This window comes from Cupressus sempervirens, chromosome 4 (assembly GCF_028749045.1).
Source record: "Cupressus sempervirens isolate cs-2001-9-10 chromosome 4, ASM2874904v1, whole genome shotgun sequence".
NCBI lineage: Eukaryota > Viridiplantae > Streptophyta > Pinopsida > Cupressales > Cupressaceae > Cupressus > Cupressus sempervirens.
This window is the reverse complement of record NC_143121.1, coordinates 83123697-83144624: the sequence shown is the minus strand read 5'-3', so window position 1 is coordinate 83144624 and position 20928 is coordinate 83123697.

Genomic DNA, 20928 nt, shown 5'->3' with positions numbered 1-20928 from the left:
AAATATATACATTAGTGAATAATAATAATTTCAAAATTAAACATAAATTTTGTGGGCAAATTAATTCATTGTGCTACTGCTAGATATAAAATATATACATTACAATTATATGGTTAAGTTTTATAATTATATTTCTCATCTTAGCAATTTGTAATTATATTTCTCATCTTAGCATTTCTCTCATAAGTCATAAGTTAATATTTAGTAAGAGGATTTGACACTTTAGGAACATAGCATTTATTTTAGCATGTAGATTCAAGAACACCATATAGTCTAAAGTTTAAATGTAAATTCAATACCAAATATTTTCATAATTAAGTTATTTGACATGTATCACTTTAAATTGAAAGGCTAGTGAAAGCCTAAAAGATGCAGAATCCATGCTACACCTAAATTGTTAGTAATTTGTGAGCTTTTCAATTCAATGTTTGAAGTAAACATCAACTATACTTGATTAACAATTCAATCCAAGTTTTTTGCTAGCTTGATCTTAATGAAGATATGAGTTCTACCAAAATCAATTTTCTTTCCCACCCTTTGTTTCTTCATAACCTCCATGACCTAATGATCAATAAATAGGTTGGATGTTCCATGGTTTGTATCACAAACATGGACAGTTGCTATTTTAATCAACTCTTTACTATCATACTTGTTGTTTAAAGAAAAATATATTGGAGAAGACTCATACAACATTGCCACTACTCTTAGCACTCTTGTTTACATTTCAAGACATCAAAGACAAGTTGACTGCAATAGATTAGCACAATTACGATCACATTCTACTAAAAGTAATCCCAAAAACATGTTTATAAGAGTACATAAAGACTAATGAGTCACAAGTTATGAAAGTTCTTGATATGAGGTCTAGACACTACAGATTTTGAAAGATTGAAACAAAAATCCTGTATGCAATTGCAAAAACACTTTACAAATAACAACTGAATAGAAAAAATCCATGATATATGATTATACAAGTGAATGAATGATAGAATCATGAGTAGGAATGTGAGCCTTATTGAGAGGATGATCCTATGCCACCTTACAATGATTTTTTTTTTTATAGATGTGATAGTAGATACCAAATACTCAATCGAAAAATGATAAAGTCTAGGTTTCAACATCAGTATGAATATTAGTACATCTTGATGATGAAAGCTCATATCAAGATATCGGTTTTCACTAGGTATGAATTTTTCATATACAAAAACAACTCTCCATGTTCAACAATTTAGTAAGTTCCTTAAACCATCATTCAACCAACAAAATTTCATTACACAAATGGTATTCAAATTGAATTATTAGATATATCCCAAGCTATAAACTTTTTAATTGATGAAAACTTTTATGTTTTGATGTTATTTTGCATTGCACATCTCTAGTATTCATTACCACACTGAATGGGGATAATAAAATATGCATAATTTAGTATGATGTATTAAGAAAAGTAGCTAAAAACTATGTCAAATGAACACAAAAGGAATCCACAATATTCACAATACAAATGCAAGGATTTTACCCCAACATATCTAAGCATTCTACAAGAGAGATTTATTCATGTAGGATAAGAAATGATGTATGATAAGATTTAGGGTGAGCAACCAAAATAAGTGAACAATATATTATCTTGCTTTGATTAGGGTATTTAATTGTAATTTTTGAAAAAGTGAATACAAGGGCTCGTTGCCAGTATTATTGATATCCCCCTTCCTTGCCAAGGAATTAATATAAAAACTATCAATTTCAAAACCACTTTGATCTAAAAGAAACAATCAAACCCTTGTTAGTGTATCTAATTGATACTATAAAATTCAAAGCATTGAGTTTTAATATGTTCTTATAGGCATATTAAAAGTATAAGAATTCTTTAGGTCTCTTCACTAGTAAAACTTCTCCCATATCCATTGGCATGCCATTGCTTCATGTGAATCTTCTATTGATTTCTATTGTAGAGGCTAAAGTTTTTGACCCTCCACCTTAATAGATGAAATGTTTATTTTGAAAAGCATTTAGAAAAGCTTAGAAACAAAAATGAAAATGACAAGAGGAACAACACAATGTTTCATTCTCTTTTCCCACTTATTCAAAAGGTAAAATAATTAACTGCAAACAAGAAATCAGATGATTACTATTTTCTTTTGATGCAAACTCGTTGTAAGAACTTGAGCAGCAAATGATTGTACCTACTGATGTTGAGATGCAACATTTGTAGCTGAAATGGATTGTGACTGCAATCCAAGACCTAACCCCACTTTTTGTTGCTAAAGAGAAGGGCTTTAAGAATTTTGAAGTAAAGGGCCTTGCTATTAATGTTGTTTCTACAATAACTACATTTGTACCTATAGATTTTGCCAAAAAAAAAAAACTATTTTAGACAGAGTTTGAGAACAAGGTAACAATACCTAACTATTTTTGTAAGTTGGCCTTCAATGAGTAGACAATTTAATTTAAGCCAATCTAGCCTTGTATTAAGGATCGACTTTCTAATTAAGACTTTTGTCAAGGACACAAGCCTATAGTTTATTAATGAGTAAAAAGGCTTTGATTGGAACAAAAAAAGATGCCCACCAACTTATGCAAATATAGATGATAGCCAATTGCATGTAACCTCAATACAGGAAATAATCTACATAAATCATCAAAAAGAGAACATACAATCAAAGCTAATGCTATTTTTGCAAAATCAAATGGCATAGTAGACAACCAATAGGTTTGGATTAGAAAAACTATTGTCTTCATCATAAATATTATTCAATTTTGTATATTATAAATAGGTGTCTTGGGGATGCAAGTATAGATTACAATCAATTGCATGTACCCTTGATATAGAAAATATTTGCATAAGTCATCAAAATGAGAACAAGCAATCAAAGCCAATGCTATTTTTTCCAAGATCAAATGACATAGCAGACAACCAATAGTTTTGGACCAGAGAAGTTGGTATCTTCATTATAAATATTATTAAATTTTGTATATTATACCTAGGTACCCTGGTGGTGCATCACCTACATATATTGACTCCTCCCCTATTGGATACATTTTTGGGATGCATATGATATGTCCCCCATAGAAAACTTTTGGCAAAAAAAAAACACATTTATAGAAAGTAATATTTGCAAGAGGATATAGTACAAAATGTGAGATTTATAGAAGGAAATGAAAGAGAAGGAATAGCCATTCCAAAGATGATAGAGACATGTCCATAGAACCTACATAAGTGAGAAAAGGTTATTAAAAGAATGTGAAACAATAACTCTAGCTATAAAAGTTACTAGGTGGTACATGGAGGTAGAGGTGGTACATGTTTGGTAGTTCAAGATTCTACAAAAAATTCTTCCTACTTCAAACAAATGTTCAAAGATGCAATTGTTGTTGGTCCTTCATTTGCACCACAAAGAACATAAGTATAGACCATGTGCCTTGATAGAGAGTATTCTATATTGGATGTAATGCCATAGGAAATGAGACAAGCTTGGGTAAGGGATGTGTGAATGAATATTAAACATCATCCACTCATCAATATCATCTTCTAGTGTACACTTCCCAACCCCGTGGATACTAGATATGCCAACTACTTTCTTTTGTTAAAAAAGGTACTTGAGGTAAAAGAGTTAGTAGAATTAATGATGGTAAATCCAATGTGGGAATCATCAATATCATTTTCTTTAACTATACGCTTCTCAAGCTCACGAATACTAGATATGCCAACTATTTCCTTTTCTTATAGAGAATGTTTGAGGTAAAGGAATCTCTACAATTAATGATGGTAAAAATCCAATGTGAGTATGACCATAGGCAAGCACAGTTGTATGAAACTTTATGAAACAAAGTATCCTTAATGATAATTTGTGATCCAAAAAAGTAAGGAATTGCTTGGCTCTATTATTAACTTATGAAATGGTTAATTTATTAATGTTCATCATACATAAAACATTTTCTTTCCTTTTCCATCTTTGTAAAAGCATTCACTCATTAAAAATTTCAAATTTGTGACATAATTCTCTTATTTCTTTTTTGAGATTTTTATTTTTCTCAAGATATACTGATATGAGAGTTGTCATTAAGTTATTATATTAAGTTGTCCCAACAAAATAACATTATGTCAACAATAGAGTAACAAAAATATTGAACTCTATTTTTTTAAGTTGTAATTGTAATATGACTGAATATGGAAGAATTGAAGTAGAGTGTAGCTATAAATACCTTATAACTGAATGCTAAATCACTTCATTGACTCAGTATCAAGTGTGATGTTTCTATATCCCATATGGACTCCAGATCTTGAAACTAACTAGTACTAATAGGTTCGTCTTCAATATGAGTTAGGTATTCAAAATCCATAAAATCTTCATCTTCATTTTGACTCTAAGACCTAAATTCATCATTTATGTTGGAATCAGTAGTAGCACCACCATCTTTTGAAGTGTTTCAAAGGCCTAATATTTCACACATGGAATTCCAAATGTTCAATGACATATCATAAGGAAAATCTCTGATATTGTATTGAGTTACAAAAAACCTCAAGTAAAATTCCAATTTTTTGTCTAGTTTATTTTTGACCTTTGATTTCAAAAACCCCAATGCACTAAAAACTCCTTCATCTTGCACTAGCCGTAATATCATTGTTTCACATAAATTAGCAAGTTTAAAATATTCTGATATTGAAGTATGCAATACTTCACTCTAACTTATCCTTTTCTAGAGCCTTGTTATTTCACCAGGATCAAATTGATTCTCAAATCTTTCCATCCAATGTTACATACACAATGCAAAATGTTTACATCATTTTTTAAGATTATTTTAATCTAAGATTCCTTTTATTTGTTGTCTGTTTAAATCTGTATGCTTTGAAAACTGTGTTATCAATTCATCAAGTCTATTATGAAACAACTTTGCATCACTTGGATTATCTCCAAAGTGTTTCAAAAATTGACGAAACACACAACTCATGACCTGAAGATTTTCTTCTCAAAGGAATCTTTCATGAATCTCACTTGAAAATTGGTAGGAAATAGACTTCACATTTTCACTAATAAATTTAACAATCTTGTCAAAATCATCCTTTCCAACTGGTAGTACTCTGCCTCTCTTGCTTGTCTTATATTGCGGTGCATTGGTATTTGAAATCCTCTCATAAACACACATAGCTCATTTTTTGCATTGAATCATAAAAAATTCTTAGCATGATTCAAATCTATAATTATTTCCCACCTTGAAAAAATTGGGTTATGACCTATGAGATCTGAATAAAAAGAATCCAGAGCCATGCATATCATGTTACATAAATCACTATACTCATAAATATACATAGTTCTATCTTGGGCTTTCTTAACAAGTTTATTCATTAAATCTAGCATGGGGAGAAGACTGGCTAAAGTTAATAGGCTCTCTATATCACTTAACATATTTAACAAATTAGGAGCTTTGTCTACTATAAGGCATTGCTCATATATAATTCCAATCAAGGATTGATATACTACTAGAACTCATTATGCTAGTCCATGCAAAGATATCCATCTAGTCTCAACATCCTTGAGAATCTCATTTCCTATTGTTACTCACTTAGCAAAAATCTTAAATTCTACAAAACATTTAAGATTTTTGCAAAAGTAGGAGTGGAGCTCATGGATTAGATGTTCAACTTTTGACATTGTAGGAAAACTACTTCCAATCTTTTATGATAAATTCATTCGGTGGGCCATGTAGTGTATGCCAAGCATGTAAGGTGCAATACTAGTTTTTAATCTTGCACAAAGACCCATCCTTTACCCTTGCATTATTGCAGCTTCATGAGCTCTAATACATACTAACTTCTTGGAAATTATCAAGTCATCCATATCAGTAATTTCTTTCAAAGCTTTCTTAAATTCTAAATATAAATTTTCTACAGTTGAATTGGCCCTCTTTTTACAAACACAAAGTAGATGAGCGTGACAGACATGTTCTTTTACAGTATATACATACATACAGACCCAAGAAGTGTTATCTATCTTAGTGACTTCATCTAAGGATAATGAAATGAATTTGGATTCTTTTTCTCTCTCCCATACATTTTTCTTTTCCACCTTAGCAAGATGGCTTGCCATTTTCCATCCAATGTATATTTACCAATGTGACATAGGATAGGGAGGAACTCTCAAAAAAGATAATAAATTATTATATTCTAAAGAGTCTCTCATAGGATGCCCTCTAGATAGAATATGAAAAATAACACTCATATGAATAGTCTTTGCCAAGTTTGCATCATTGGTCACATGTTGACTTGCTCGGCCTTGATTGGATTGCCACTACTACCACTACCAATTGCCGCTATTTTCTTGAAATGTTGTTCATATTCTATGACATACTTAAAATGAAGGCATTCTTCCTTTTATTTCCATCTCACTACCACTACTTCCTTTCCATCTATGATTTATTTTTCATAAACCTTACCAATATTTTTTTCTATAGAGTCAAGCTTTAGCTGGAACTTTTTCTCTCTTTTAGCTTTCCAAGTAAAAATTGTACACCTGCACTCTGTTGGTGGTTATCATTATTTTTGACTAGTTCAATAAACCAGTACTTTGCTACCCAATCAACCTAGAAATTCCTTTTCATTTCCCACTCCCACCCCATTTTTACATTCCTTGTTTTTTTCCCCCTTCCTACCAACATCAATATTATCTTCTATTAAAACATCTTCTATTGTTTGAACATTGTTGTCCTTGTTTGATGCATTTTGATTTAATTGAATAATGACCCCATCTTTTGGTGGTGGTGAGCTATTATGATTTACTTCTACACTTGTAGCTACATAAGTTGATGGACTAGAAACATTGTTGATTCCAAAGAAAGCCTTTATGGCAGTATCTCTAAGTTTTGGGCATTCTGATGTAAGATTAATCCATTCACTACCCTTGGGGGTCTTACCCTTGTCAACATGTAGCCTTCTATTAACAACCCCTTTAGTTTCACTTCCCTAAGACTAAGTAGTATTAGTTAGAGACTCGCCCTTCACTAACATCTCAATCCATTGACAATTCATTTACTTCCCTAAAAATAAGTAGTATTAGTTTCAAACTAGTAATTGAAATTAATTAATAATAGCAATACTATGAAGTGTAAAGAAATTATTTCCTACCTTGTTCCTTTACACTTTATCTAGAATTCTAATATCCATGTAATGTGTTGTGAGATTGTAACTCTAGTCTCTTTCCTACATGTTGGTTGCCAAAATATACAATCCAACAAAAATCAGAAACCTATAATGATGCAGGAGCATCCAGAGGTATAAGGGCAATCCTGTGTCACCCAAAAAAAAAAAAGTACTTAGACTTAGTTTCTGTTTCATGTGTTTTCATTTTTGGACACCCATTTGGGTCAAATAAAGGTTCCAACTCTCACAGTTCAACTATCAGTGTGCTAGAAAATCCTGAAAAAATAGGAGCATGCAATTTGGCCATCATTTTGGTGACCTAGAAGGTATTAATTGGCTAGATGAATGTAATTGTGATTTAGAGCACTCCAGAAAAAGAATTAGTTCAAAAGGCCCCATGGTTTGAAAGTTATTGCAATTTTTTGGGTTTTGGGGACCTCCTTAGAATGCTTCAAAGTCAGGTTAGGGGCATTAAATGACCTCAAAAAGGGCCAAAAATGGGGGACAAGCAAAGTTTGTCTATAGGGCTATAGAGTGCTTTGAGAGCTTTTCGAAAATGTAAACGGTTTGTCAATCGAAGCTATGGTCTAAAAGTAATGCCTCCCGAAAGCTCGGTTACCATTTCTAGATTCTTCTAGAATTGCGCTGACTTCTAACGCAGCTTCTGGAAACTTCTATTTGGTTGGTGGATGCCTACTAGCACTTTCTACAATGTACTCCTAGTCCTTAACCCTCTGAGGTCTATTTAAGGAGATTTTTGGCATTGTAAAAGGGAGTTAGGAGTGGAGTTTGAGAGGAGGTATTGAAAGGAGAAATTATCTCTAGATTTATCCTATTGTAAGTCCTTAGGGAATGTTTTGAAGTTTATTTTCTCTGTACTTTTTGTACTGGCTTATTTTCTTAGTTAATATAATTTTCCCCTTTTCTGTTGTGTCCATTCTGTTCTTGGGTTGTGTCCCCATCAAGTGGTATCAGAGTAGGTTTTCCTGAGTGTGGAGACAGAGCGTCGACTGTGAGGTAGTCTGCACCAGGACTGTGTGGTTGTGGGTTTGAGTTAGAAGATGCCTCCTGTAGACACCTAAAAACCTTTAGAAAATAAAGTATTTTTATTTTCTGAAAAAGTCCTGATGACATCATCATTTATTAATTAATTAATTATTTAATTAATTAATTAATTTTTATGCCATTAAATCCCTTTATCTTAATTAAAAATATTTAATTAAGGAATCCCTCCCAAAAATGTTTAAATCTTATTTAAACATTATTTTCTTATTTATTAATTATTTAATTAATAAATTGACCAAAAATCCTAAAATAAATAAAAAATTTATTTTTTGCCCAAAACTTGGCCAATTTCCTTATGACCAATAACCTCTTCCAAAATCTTCTAATCCTTCTTTAATTTCGATTAAAGGCTAATCTCATCATTTCCTACCCCTAACCCCAACTCAAAATATTTAATTAAAATTAAATATTAATCCTCATGTTTATTAAAAAAGTTTTAATAAATATCTCCTCAACCCAAACCCTTGAAATAAATAAAACTTTATTTATTTCTTAAAAATCTAATTTATCCTCATCCTAAGAAGTTCTAGACTCTTCTAGAAAGTCTTCATCCTCATCCTAGGAAATTCTAGACTATTCTAGAAAGTCTTTATCCTCATCCAAAGTCTAGACTCTTCTAGAAGATGTCTTTAAACCTAATCCTAATCCCCTCCTAACCTTGTCACATTCCCTAAACATGGGTTAAGACTTACTAACCCAAGCCAAAGTTAACAAATATCTCCTCCTTCATCCACCCTCATTAAATGCCATCCACTTGCCTATCCCTAAGCTAATCCTAAACCATCCTAATCCATCCTCTAATCATTTGCACAAGCCTAAACAAGCTTAAAACCTTCCTAATCAAGTCCAAGTCGAAATTGCTCTCATCACTCTCAAAATATCTCAACCATAAAACTTTATGAAGTCCACTAGGTCATAAATGACTCTTACAAGCCCTATTATTGCTCTTACAAGTCATTATGAGGGTCTTTATGAAGATTTTATCCCTTGAGCCTCCTTTGTTGACTCATCCTTCCCCTTTCCTCCATCCTCTCACCATGTGACATGTGTCACTCCTTGATTGGCTATAAGGAAGCACAATCCATGTGCTCTCCTCTCATGCAATCTGAGCCCTCCATAAGCTTTTTCCCATCCTTGCATCTTAGCCCTCAAACCCTCAAGCCTCTTGCCTATAAATTGGATCCTTCCCCTTTGCAAAATAACACAATCCATGAAGTAAAGTCATAATGCCATTTTGAGAAGCCATTTTACATCAAAACCATACACTCACACCCAAATTCCAACTCCATTTGGAGCCCTATTTGAAGAATAAGCTTGAGCATACATCCTATCTATTTAGACAAAGCTACTCAACAAGAGAGCTTCTTATTGAGAGAGTCTATTAATGGCTCATATTCTCAATTGAGAGCTCATCTTAGTCTATCTTGAAGTTTATGAATTTTGTTTAGTTTGTAGAAGCTTTATTTAAATTTAGTTTCTATTAGCATACTAACATTGCTCATATACACCTCCATGAAGAGAGCATGGTGGAAGGGCCAGAGCTATTAATCCTAAGGAGGTTAGAGCCCTCCAAAGGCAGGTGCAATCATTGCAAGAGGAGCTCTGTAGAGTAGCAAATGTTGCCGCTGGTGACGACAGCGAGGATGCAAATGAAGAAGAAGTTATGGGACCAGAAGGGGAATTTGACGGGGAAGTTCAAAATCATGTAGAGGAAAGGCTTTTTAGGGCCATTACTAAGTTTGGGAAAAGACCCACAATTGAAGTGGGTCTATTTTCAGGAAATCTGAAACCAGATGAGTTGATCAATTGGATCAATGAACTGGAAGAATACTTTGAGTATGAGGATATCAGCGACCCAGATAGGATTAAGTTTGCAAAGGCAAAACTGAAAGGCCATGACAAAATCTGGTGGCAAGAGGTCCAATTGGAAAGAAACAAAAGAGGAAAGGAGAAGATCACAAGATGGGATCGCATGGCGGAAAAATTGAAGAAGTAGTTCATTCCTGTAGACTATGAGCTTGATTTGTTTAAGAAGATGCATGGGTTAAAGCAAGCAAGAAGATCAATCCAAGAATATATAGAGGAATTTTACCAACTCTTGATTAGAGCAGGGCATGCAGAAGCAAAGAAGGAGAAGGTTGCTCGTTATATCAGTGGGTTGCGACCTAGCATCCAGGAGGAATTAAGTCTGGTAAGAATGACCAGCATTGAAGAGGCATACCAGTTTGCCCTACGAGTTGAAGAGAAGCTAAATAAAAGGTTTGAAGGAGGACAAAGAGGGCATGATCAAGGAGGAAGGGGAAGTGGTAGGTCATATGGAGGTCGCAATGAAACCCAAACAAAAAATGAAGATGAGGGTACTAGCAGGAACCAGAGAAATGAGGGTTTCAACCGCTCCCGTGACCAAGACTTTGGAAATCAGAGAGGAAGAGGTAGAGGACATGGAAAAGGAAAAGGAGGATTTCGTGGTACCTATTTCCATTGCAATGAAGAAGGTCATCGTGCCTTTGAATGCCCTCAACAACAAGGAAGGATAGATAGGAGAGCTGAGGGCCAAGCTAGGGTTGCTCATGTGCATGAGGATGCACAATCATCACATTTAGAGGATGCAGAAAGAGGAGAGACCTTGGTAAATGAAAAAGTCCTACTAAGTGGTGAGATTGAACCAGGACAACGGAGGAGTTTGTTCTGTACTAGATGGTCTCTAAGCTGAAGCTCAAGAGGGAGAAACATCCCCAGCCTTATCGGATTGCGTGGATAAAAGATGATAATAAGGTCCTGGTAAGTGAACAATGTTTAGTGAAATTCAAAATTGGGAGTTACCATGATGAAGTTCTCTGTGATGTTATTTCAATGGATGTTTGCCATCTATTATTGGGTAGACCATGGTAGTTTGATAGACATGCAGTACATGATGGACATGCAAACACATACTCTCTGACAAAGAATGGAGTTCACCACGAATTGAAGCCCATGGAAAAAGAAGGTGAAAAGGTATGTAGCGGTGCTAGGATTTGTCTTTTTGATGAAAGGAAGTTTTTAGATGGCATGAAACATCAGCATATGTGTTATGCTTTGATTCCTAAGAAAGATAAAGAAGGTAGTAGTGAAATACCACTTGAAGTTTTAGATTTACTAAGGGAGTCTGTAGATATTATCTCTAATAATATTCCAGATGGATTGCGACCAGTAAGGCAAATCAGTCATCAGATAGATCTGATTCGAGGAGCTAGTTTGCCTAACAAGGTTGCTCATAGGATGACTCCTATTGAAACAGAGGAGCTAAATAGACAGGTTCAGGAGCTGTTGAGGAAGGGCTTGATTCGTGAGAGCCTGAGTCCATGTGCAATACCTATAGTACTCGCACCAAAGAAGGATGGAGAGTGGAGGATGTGTATAGATTTTTGAGCTATAAATAGTATCACCATCAAGTACTAGTTTCCTTTGCCAAGGATGGATGATCTTATGGACTGCTTGAGTGGAGCTCAATACTTCACAAAGATAGATCTGAAGAGTGGTTATCACCAGATACGAATTCAAGAAGGAGATGAGTGGAAAATAGCCTTTAAGACCAAGGAGGGTCTTTATGAGTGGTTAGTCATGCCCTTTGGATTGACGAATGCCCCGAGCACCTTCATGCGGCTCATGAATGAGGTACTTAAGAAGTTCTTGGGAAATTTTTTTATTGTTTATTTGGATGACATTTTAATTTTCAGCAAGACTTTGGAAGAACATTTATTGCATATTCGTAGTGTCCTTGAAAGGCTAAGGGAAGAGAAACTATTAATTAATCTGAAGAAGTGTATCTTTGCAAAAAGGGATTTAGTCTATTTGATGTTTGTTATATCACCTGAAGGTCTCAAAATGGAACTAGAGAAGGTAAAAGGCATCTTGGACTAGCCTACTCCAAGGTTTTCTACTGAGGTAAGATCATTTCATGGTCTGGTTAGTTTTTACGGGAAGTTTATTAATAATTTTAGTGGCATATGTGCACCCCTAATTGATACAATAAGAGGGGATAGAAAAGAGTTCAAATGGACTGCAACAGTTGCAAGAAGTTTTGAATTGCTGAAGAAGAAGGTGACAGAACAACCTGTGTTGGCACTTCCAGATTTTAGAAAAGTGTTTCAGGTGGATTGTGATGCTAGTGGCAGCGCTCTTGGGGCTGTATTAAGCCAGGAAGGTAAGCCTATTTCATATTTTAGTGAAAAATTGAATGATGCAAAGAAGAAGTATTTTTTTTATGATCAAGAGTTCTATGCAATAGTTCAGGCCTTAAAGAAATGGAGGCATTATTTATTTCCAAAGGAATTTGTTTTGTATACTGATCATCAGGCATTATAGTACCTAAATAGCCAAGGTAAATTGAATTAGAGGCATATGAAGTGGGTACAGTTCTTGCAGAGTTATACATTTGTGTTGAAACATAGAAGTGGAAAATCTAATAGGGTTGCAGATGCACTAAGTAGGAGACAGTTGTTGCTTATAGTAATGCAAGTTGAAGTAGTTGGGTTTGATGAACTCAAGAATTTGTACCCCAAGGATCTTGATTTTGCTGATGCATGGAAAGCTTGTAAAGAACCTGTTGCTGTAGATAGAACCAAGTGGTTAGACTATTTGATTCAGGATGGCATGTTGTTCAAGGGTAGTCAATTGTGCATTCTAGGAAGTTCCATGAGGAAAAATTTGATTAAGGAGAAACATAGTGGAGGGATGACGGGGCATTTTGGTCGAGATAAGACCATTTCCATTCTTAGAGAACATTATTTTTGGGATCAAATTTCACAGGATGTGAAGAAGTTTGTACAGAGTTGCCAGGTTTGTCAACTTGCCAAGGGGTTTAGTCACAATATTGGCATATATCAGCCATTGCCTGTTCCATCAAGGCCATGGGAGGACATAAGTATGGATTTTTTTCTTGGATTGCCAAGGACACAAAGGGGTAATGACTCAATATTCGTGGTGGTTGATAGGTTCTCCAAAATGGCACATTTCATTCCATGCCTCAAAAATCATGATGCTATCCATATTGCAGACTTGATTTTCAAAGAGGTGGTAAGACTACATGGTCTTCCAAGGAGCATAGTTTCTAACAGAGATACTAAATTTTTGGGGTATTTCTGGAGGACATTATGGAAAAAGTTAAGAACCAACTTGAAATTTAGTTCAACGCATCACCCACAAACTGATGGGCAAACAGAAGTGGTAAACAAAAGTCTGTGCAATTTGCTAGGATGTTTAGTTGGGGATAAGCCCAAGGGATGGGATTTGATTCTACCACAGGCAGAGTTTGCTTATAATAACTCTATAAATAGGAGTACTAGAAAATCACCATTCCAAATTATTTATGGGAGTAGCCCAAGGACTGCACCAGAGCTGAGGAAGATAGAACAAGGGGAGAGGACAAGTGCTAAAGCTGAAGAATTTGCTGAACACATTAGGCATCTACATGAGGAGGTTCAAGCACACATTACCAAGATGAATCAAGAGTATAAAGCTAGGGCTGATCAAAGCAGAAGACATAAGGAATTCCAAGTAGGAGATTTAGTCATGGTGCACTTACGAAAAGAAAGATTTCCAGTCGGTACTTGCAACCAGCTGAAAATGAAGAAATTTGGCCCCTGCAAAATTCTGAAGAAACATGACTCAGGAAATGCATATGAGGTGGAGCTGTGAGATGGAATTCACATTTCTCCCATTTTCAACATTGCAGATTTAACAGAGTATCATGATGATGGTGCAGACGAGGAGCTGGTATTAGAGCCATGTCCAATTCTTGCTTCTAAGAAGGAGGAGATAGAAGACATTCTAGATCATCGTGTGGGTAGGAGTACCCGAAATAGACAGTATGAAAAGTATTTGGTCAAATGGAAAGGACGACCGATCGAGGACTCAACTTGGATTTTAGTAGCTAAGGTTTCCCATTTGGGATTTCCTCTACCATTCATAAAGTGACAAGGTCACTTTTCAATCTACCCTGGGTGTCTCATGTAGGAGCATCTAGAGGCATAAGGGAAATCCTATGTCACCCAAAAAAAAAAAATACTTAGACTTAGTTTCCGTTTCATGTGTTTTCATTTTTGGACACCCATTTGGGTCAAATAAAGGTTCCAACTCTCATAGTTCAACTATTAGTGTGCTAGAAAATCTCAAAAAAAAGGAGCATGCAATTTGGCCATCATTTTGGTGACCTAGAAGGTGTGAATTAGCCAGATGAATGTAATTGTGATATAGAGAATTCCAGAAAAAGAATCAGGTCAAAACGCCCCACGGTTTCAAAGTTATTGCAATTTTTTGAGTTTTGGAGACCTCCTAAGAATGCTTCAAAGTCAGGTTAGGGGCATTAAATGACCTTGAAAATGGACAAAAAATGGGGGACAAGCTAAGCTTGTCCATAGGGCTATAGAGTGCTTCTAGAGCTTTTCAAAAATGTAAACAGTTCGTCAATCGGAGCTACGGTTCAAAAGTTATGCCTCCTAAAAGTTCGATTACCGTTTCTGAATTCTTCTAGAATTGTGCTGACTTCTAACACAACTTCTGGAACCTTCTATTTGGTCGGTGGATGCCTAGTAGCACTTTCTAGAATTTACTCCTAGTCCTTAACCCTCAGGGGTCTATTTAAGGAGATTTCTGGTATTGTAAAAGGCAGTTCGGAGTGGAGTTTGAGAGGAGGTACTGAAAGGAGAAATTATCTCCAGATTTATGCTATTGTAAGCCCTTAGGGCATGTTTTGAAGTTTATTTTCTCTGTACTATTTGTACTAGCTTATTTTCTTAGTTAATATAATTTCCCCCTTTTCTGTTGTGTCCATTCTATTCTTGGGTTGTGTCCCCATCAAGTGGTATCAGAGCAGGTTTTCTTGAGTGTGGAGATAGAGCGCTGACTGTGAGGCAATCTGCACCAGGACTGTGTGGTTTTGGGTTTGAGTTAGAAGATGCCTCCATGAAGAGAGCATGGTAGAAAGGCCAGGGCTATTAATCCTGAGGAGGTTAGAGCCCTCCAAAGGCAGGTACAAGCATTGCAAGAGGAGCTTCGTAGAGGAGAAAATGTTGCCGCTGGTGACGACAGTGAGGATGAAAATGAAGAAGAAGTTGTGGGACCAAAAGGGGAATTTGACGAGAAAGTTCTAAATCATGTAGAGGAAAGGCTTTTTAGGGCCATTACTAATTTTGGGAAAAGACCCACAATTAAAGTGGGTGTATTTTCAGGAAATCTAAAACTAGATGAGTTGATCGATTCGATCAATGAACTGGAAGAATACTTTGAGTATGAGGATATCAAGGACCCAGATAGGGTTAAGTTTGCAAAGGCCAAACTGAAAGGCCATGCAAAAATTTGGTGGAAAGAGGTCCAATTGGAAAGAAACAGAAGAGGAAAGGAGAAGATCACAAGATGGGATCGCATGGTGGACAAATTGAAGAAGCAGTTCATTCCTATGGACTACGGGCTTGATTTGTTTAAGAAGATGCATGGGTTAAAGAAAGTAGAAAGATCAGTCCAAGAATATATAGAGGAATTTTACCGAATCTTGATTAAAGCAAGGCATGCAGAAGCAAATAAGGAGAAGGTTGCTCGTTATATCAGTGGGTTGCGACCTAGCATCCACGAGGAATTAATTCTGGTAAGAATGACCAGCATTGAAGAGGCATACCAGTTTACCCTATGAGTTGAAGAGAAGCTAAATAAAATGTTTGAAGGAAGACAAAGAGGGCACGGTCAAGGAGGAAGGGGAAGTGGTAGGTCATCTGGAGGCCACAATGAAACCCAAAAGAAAAATGAAGATGAGGGTACTAGCAGGAACCAGAGGAATGAGGGTTTCAACTGCTTCTGTGACCAAGACTTTGGAAATCAGAGAGGAAGAGGTAGAGGATGTGGAGAAGGAAGAGGAGGCTTTCATGGTACCTATTTCCATTGCAATAAAGAAGGTCATTATGCCTTTTAATGCCCTCAACAACAAAGAAGGACAGATAGGAGAGCTGAGGGCCAAGCTAGGGTTGCTCATGTGGATGAGGATGCAAAATCATCATAATCAGAGGATACAGAAAGATGAGAGACCTTGGTAAATGAAAGATTCCTACTAAGTGGTGAGATTGAACCAGGACAACGGAGGAGTTTGTTCTGTACCAGATGCAAGTGTGAGGATAAATGTTCTGATGTGATCATTGATGGTGGTAGCACTGATAACTTGGTATCAGAAGAGATGGTCTCTAAGCTAAAGCTCAAGATGGAATAACATTCCTAGCCTTATCAGATTACATGGGTAAAAGATGATCATAAGGTCCTGGTAAGTGAACAATGTTTAGTGAAAATCAAAATTGGGAGTTACCATGATAAAGTTCTCTGTGATGTTATTTCGATGGATGTTTGCCATCTATTGTTGGGTAGACCATGGTAGTTTGATAGACATGCAGTACATGATGGACATGCAAACACATACTCTCTGACAAAGGATGGAGTTCGTGACAAATTGAAGCTCATGAAAAAGGAAGGTGAATAGGTATGTAGCAGTGCTAGGATTTGTCTTGTTGATGCAAGGAAGTTTTTAGATGGCATGAAACATCAACATATGTGGTATTCTTTGATTCCTAAAAAAGATAAAGAAGGTAGTAGTGAAATACCACTTGAAGTTTTAGATTTAGTAGGGGAGTTTGGAGATATTATCTCTGATAATGTTCAAGATGGATTGCCACCAGTAAGGCAAATCGGTCATCAGATAGATCTAAATAGACAGGTTCAGGAGTTGTTGAGGAAGTGCTTGATTCAAGAGAGCCCGAGTCCATGTGTAATACCTACAATACTCACACCAAAGAAGGATGGAGAGTGGAGGATGTGTACAGATTCTTGAGCTATAAATAGGATCACCATCAAGTACCGATTTCCTTTGCCAAGGATGGATCATCTTATGGACTGCTTGAGTGGAGCTCAGTACTTCACAAAGATAGATTTGAAGAGTGATTATCACCAGATACAGATTCGAGAAGCAGATGAGTGGAAAATAGCCTTCAAGACCAAGGAGGGTATTTATGAGTGGTTAGTCATGCCCTTTGGATTGACGAAGGCCCCAAGCACCTTCATGCGGCTCATGAATGAGGTACTTAAGAAGTTCTTGGGAAAATTTGTTATTGTTTATTTGGATGACATTTTAGTTTTCAGCAAGACTTTGGAAGAACATTTATTGCATATTTGTAGTGTCCTTGAAAGGCTAAGGGAAGAGAAACTATTAATTAATCTGAAGAAGTGTATCTTTGTAAAAAGGGAGTTAGTCTATTTGGGGTTTGTTATATCACCTGAAGGTCTCAAAATGGATCCAGAGAAGGTAAAAGCCATCTTGGACTGGCCTACTCGAAGGTTTACTACTGAGGTAAGATCATTTAATGGTCTGGTTAGTTTTTACAGGAAGTTTATTAAGAATTTTAGTGGCATACGTGCACCCCTAACTGATACAATAAGAAGGGATAGAAAAGAGTTCAAATAGACTGTAGCAGCTGCGAGAAGTTTTGAATTGCTGAAGAAGAAGGTGACAGAACAGCCTGTGCTGGTACTTCCAGATTTTAGAAAAGTGTTCCAGGTGGATTGTGATGCTAGTGGCAGCACTATTGGGGTTGTATTAAGCCAAGAAGGTAAGCCTATTGCATATTTTAGTGAAAAATTGAATGATGCAAAGAAGAAGTATTCTGTTTATGATCAAGAGTTCTATGCAATAGTTCAGGCCTTAAAGAAATGGAGGCATTATTTATTGCCAAAGGAATTTGTTTTGTATACTGGTCATCAGGCATTACAGTACCTAAATAGCCAAGGTAAATTGAATCAGAGGCATATGAAGTGGGTAGAGTTCTTGCAGAGTTATACATTTGTGTTGAAGCATAGAAGTGGAAAATCTAACAGGGTTGCAGATGCACTAAGTAGCAGACAGTTGTTGCTTATAGTAATGCAAGTTGAAGTAGTTGGGTTTGATGAACTCAAGAATTTGTACACCGAGGATCCTAATTTTGCTAAAGCACAAAAAGCTTGTAAAGAACCTATTGTTGTAGATAGAACCAAGTGGTTAGACTATTTGATTCAGGATGGCATGTTGTTCAAGGGTAGTGAATTGTGCATTCCAAGAAGTTCCATGAGGGAAAATCTGATTAAGGAGAAACATAATGGAGGGATGGCAGGGAATATTGGTTGAGATAAAACCATTTCCATTCTTAGAGAACATTATTTTTGGCCTCAAATTTCATAGAATGTGAAGAAGTTTTTACAGAGTTGCCAGGTTTGTCAAGTTGCCAAGGGGTTTAGTCACAATACTGGCCTATATCAGCCATTGCCTATTCTATCAAGGCCATGGGAGGACATAATTATGGATTTTTTTCTTGGATTTCCAAGGACAAAAAGGGGTAATGACTCTGTATTCATGGTGGTTGATACGTTCTCCAAAATGGCACATTTCATTCCATGCCACAAAACTCATGATGATGTCCATATTGCAGACTTGTTTTTCAAAGAGGTGGTAAGACTGCATGATCTTCCAAGGAGCATAGTTTCTGACAGAGATACTAAATTTGTGGGGCATTTCTCGAGGACATTGTGGAAAAAGTTAAGAAGCGACTTGAAATTTAGTTCCACACATCACCCACAAACTGATGGCGAAACAGAAGTGGTAAATAGAAGTTTGGGCAATTTACTGAGATGTTTAGTTGGGGATAAGCCCAAGGGATGGGATTTGATTCTACCACAGGCAGAGTTTTCTTATAATAACTCTATAAATAGGAGTACTAGAAAATCACCATTCCAAATTGTATATGGGAGTAGCCCAAGGACTGCACCAGAGCTGAGGAAGATAGAACAAGGGGAGAGGACAAGTGCTGAAGGTGAGGAATTTGTTGAACATATTAGGTGTCTACATAAGGAGGTTCAAGCACACATTACCAAGATGAATCAAGAGTATAAAGCTAGGGCTGATCAAAGGAGAAGACATAATGAATTCCAAGTAGGAGATTTAATCATGGTGCACTTACGAAAAGAAAGATTTCTAGCCAGTAATTACAACAAGCTAAAAATGAAGAAATTTGGCCCTTGCAATATTCTGAAGAAACATGAGTCAGGAAATGCATATGAGGTGGACTTGCCAGATGGTATTCACATTTCTCCCATTTTCAACATTGCAGATTTAACAGGCTATCATGATGATGGTGCAGATGAGGAGCTGGTGTTAGAGCCATGTCCAATTCCTGCTTCTAAGAAGGAGGACATAGAAGACATTCTATATCATCGTGTGGGTAGGAGTACCAGAAATAGGCAGTATGAAGAGTATTTGGTCAAATGGAAAGGACAATCGATTGAGGACTCAACTTGGATTTCAGCAGCCAAGGTTTCCCATTTGGGATTTCCACTACCATTCATAAAGTGACAAGGTCACTTTTCAATCTACCCTGGGTGCCTGATGCAGGAGCATAAAGAGGTATAAGGGCAATCCTGTGTCACGCAAAAAACAAAATTACTTAGACTTAGTTTCTATTTCATGTGTTTCATTTATGGACACCCATTTGGGTGAAATAAAGGTTCCCACTCTCACAGTTCAACTATCAGTGTGCTAGAAAATCCCAAAAAAATAGGAGCATACAATTTGGCCATCATTTTGGTGACCTAGAAGGTGTCAATTGGCCAGATGAATGTAATTGTGATTTAGAGCATTCCAGAAAAAGAATCAGGTCAAAAGGCCCCACGGTTTGAAAGTTATTGCAATTTTTTGAGTTTTGGAGACCTCCTAAGAATGCTTCAAAGTTAGGTTAGGGGCATTAAATGACCTTGAAAAGGGAAAAAAAATGGGAGACAAGAAAATCTTGTCCATAGGGCTATAGAGCACTTCGAGAGCTTTTCGAAAATGTAAACGGTTCGTCAATTGTAGCTACGGTTCGAAAGTTATGCCTCTCGAAAGTTTGATTACCATTTTTGGATTCTTCTAGAATTGTGCCGACTTCTAACGCAGCTTCTGGAACCTTCTATTTGGTTGGTGGATGCCTACTAGCACTTTCTAGAATGCACTCCTAGTACTTAACCCTCCAGGGTCTATTTAAGGAGATTTCTGGCATTGTAAAAGGCAGTTCGGAGTGAAGTTTGAGAGGAGGTACTGAAAGGAGAAATTATCTCCAGATTTATGCTATTGTAAGACCTTAGGGCATGTTTTGAAGTTTATTTTCTCTGTATTGTTTGTACTAGCTTATTTTTTTAGTTAATATAATTTCCCCCTTTTCTGTTGTGTCCATTCTATTCTTGGGTTGTGTCCCCATCATACAAAGACCTAGTCCACCATAACTAGGATAATTTATAAGCAATGGATAAAATGTTAATCTAAATTAGAATCACATAATCATTTACAATTCCACCCATGTTGTCCAAAATTAGAGGATTGAGACTGCATACCACATTATTACATGTGTTTTGTAAATAAATACTATTTTGAGAGATGTGTGATTCCTTATCATCTAGTTATGCTTTTGGCTTGAACACAACTCTAGTTGCAAATTTGAAATTTGAACTTTGATGGCTAGTTGGTTGTGATGGGGGTTTGTGTAGTTATGGGAGCTTTGATATGCAAAAGGAGTTTAAAAACCTATTTGATGTTCTTGAATGTGGAAAATGAAGGGGAATTTAAGGTGAATAGTTTTCCAAATGATCCTAATCTATATACTTGTGAATCCTTTTTGTTAGTCAAACATCATAACTTGTTGTGCTTGATAAATAATCAC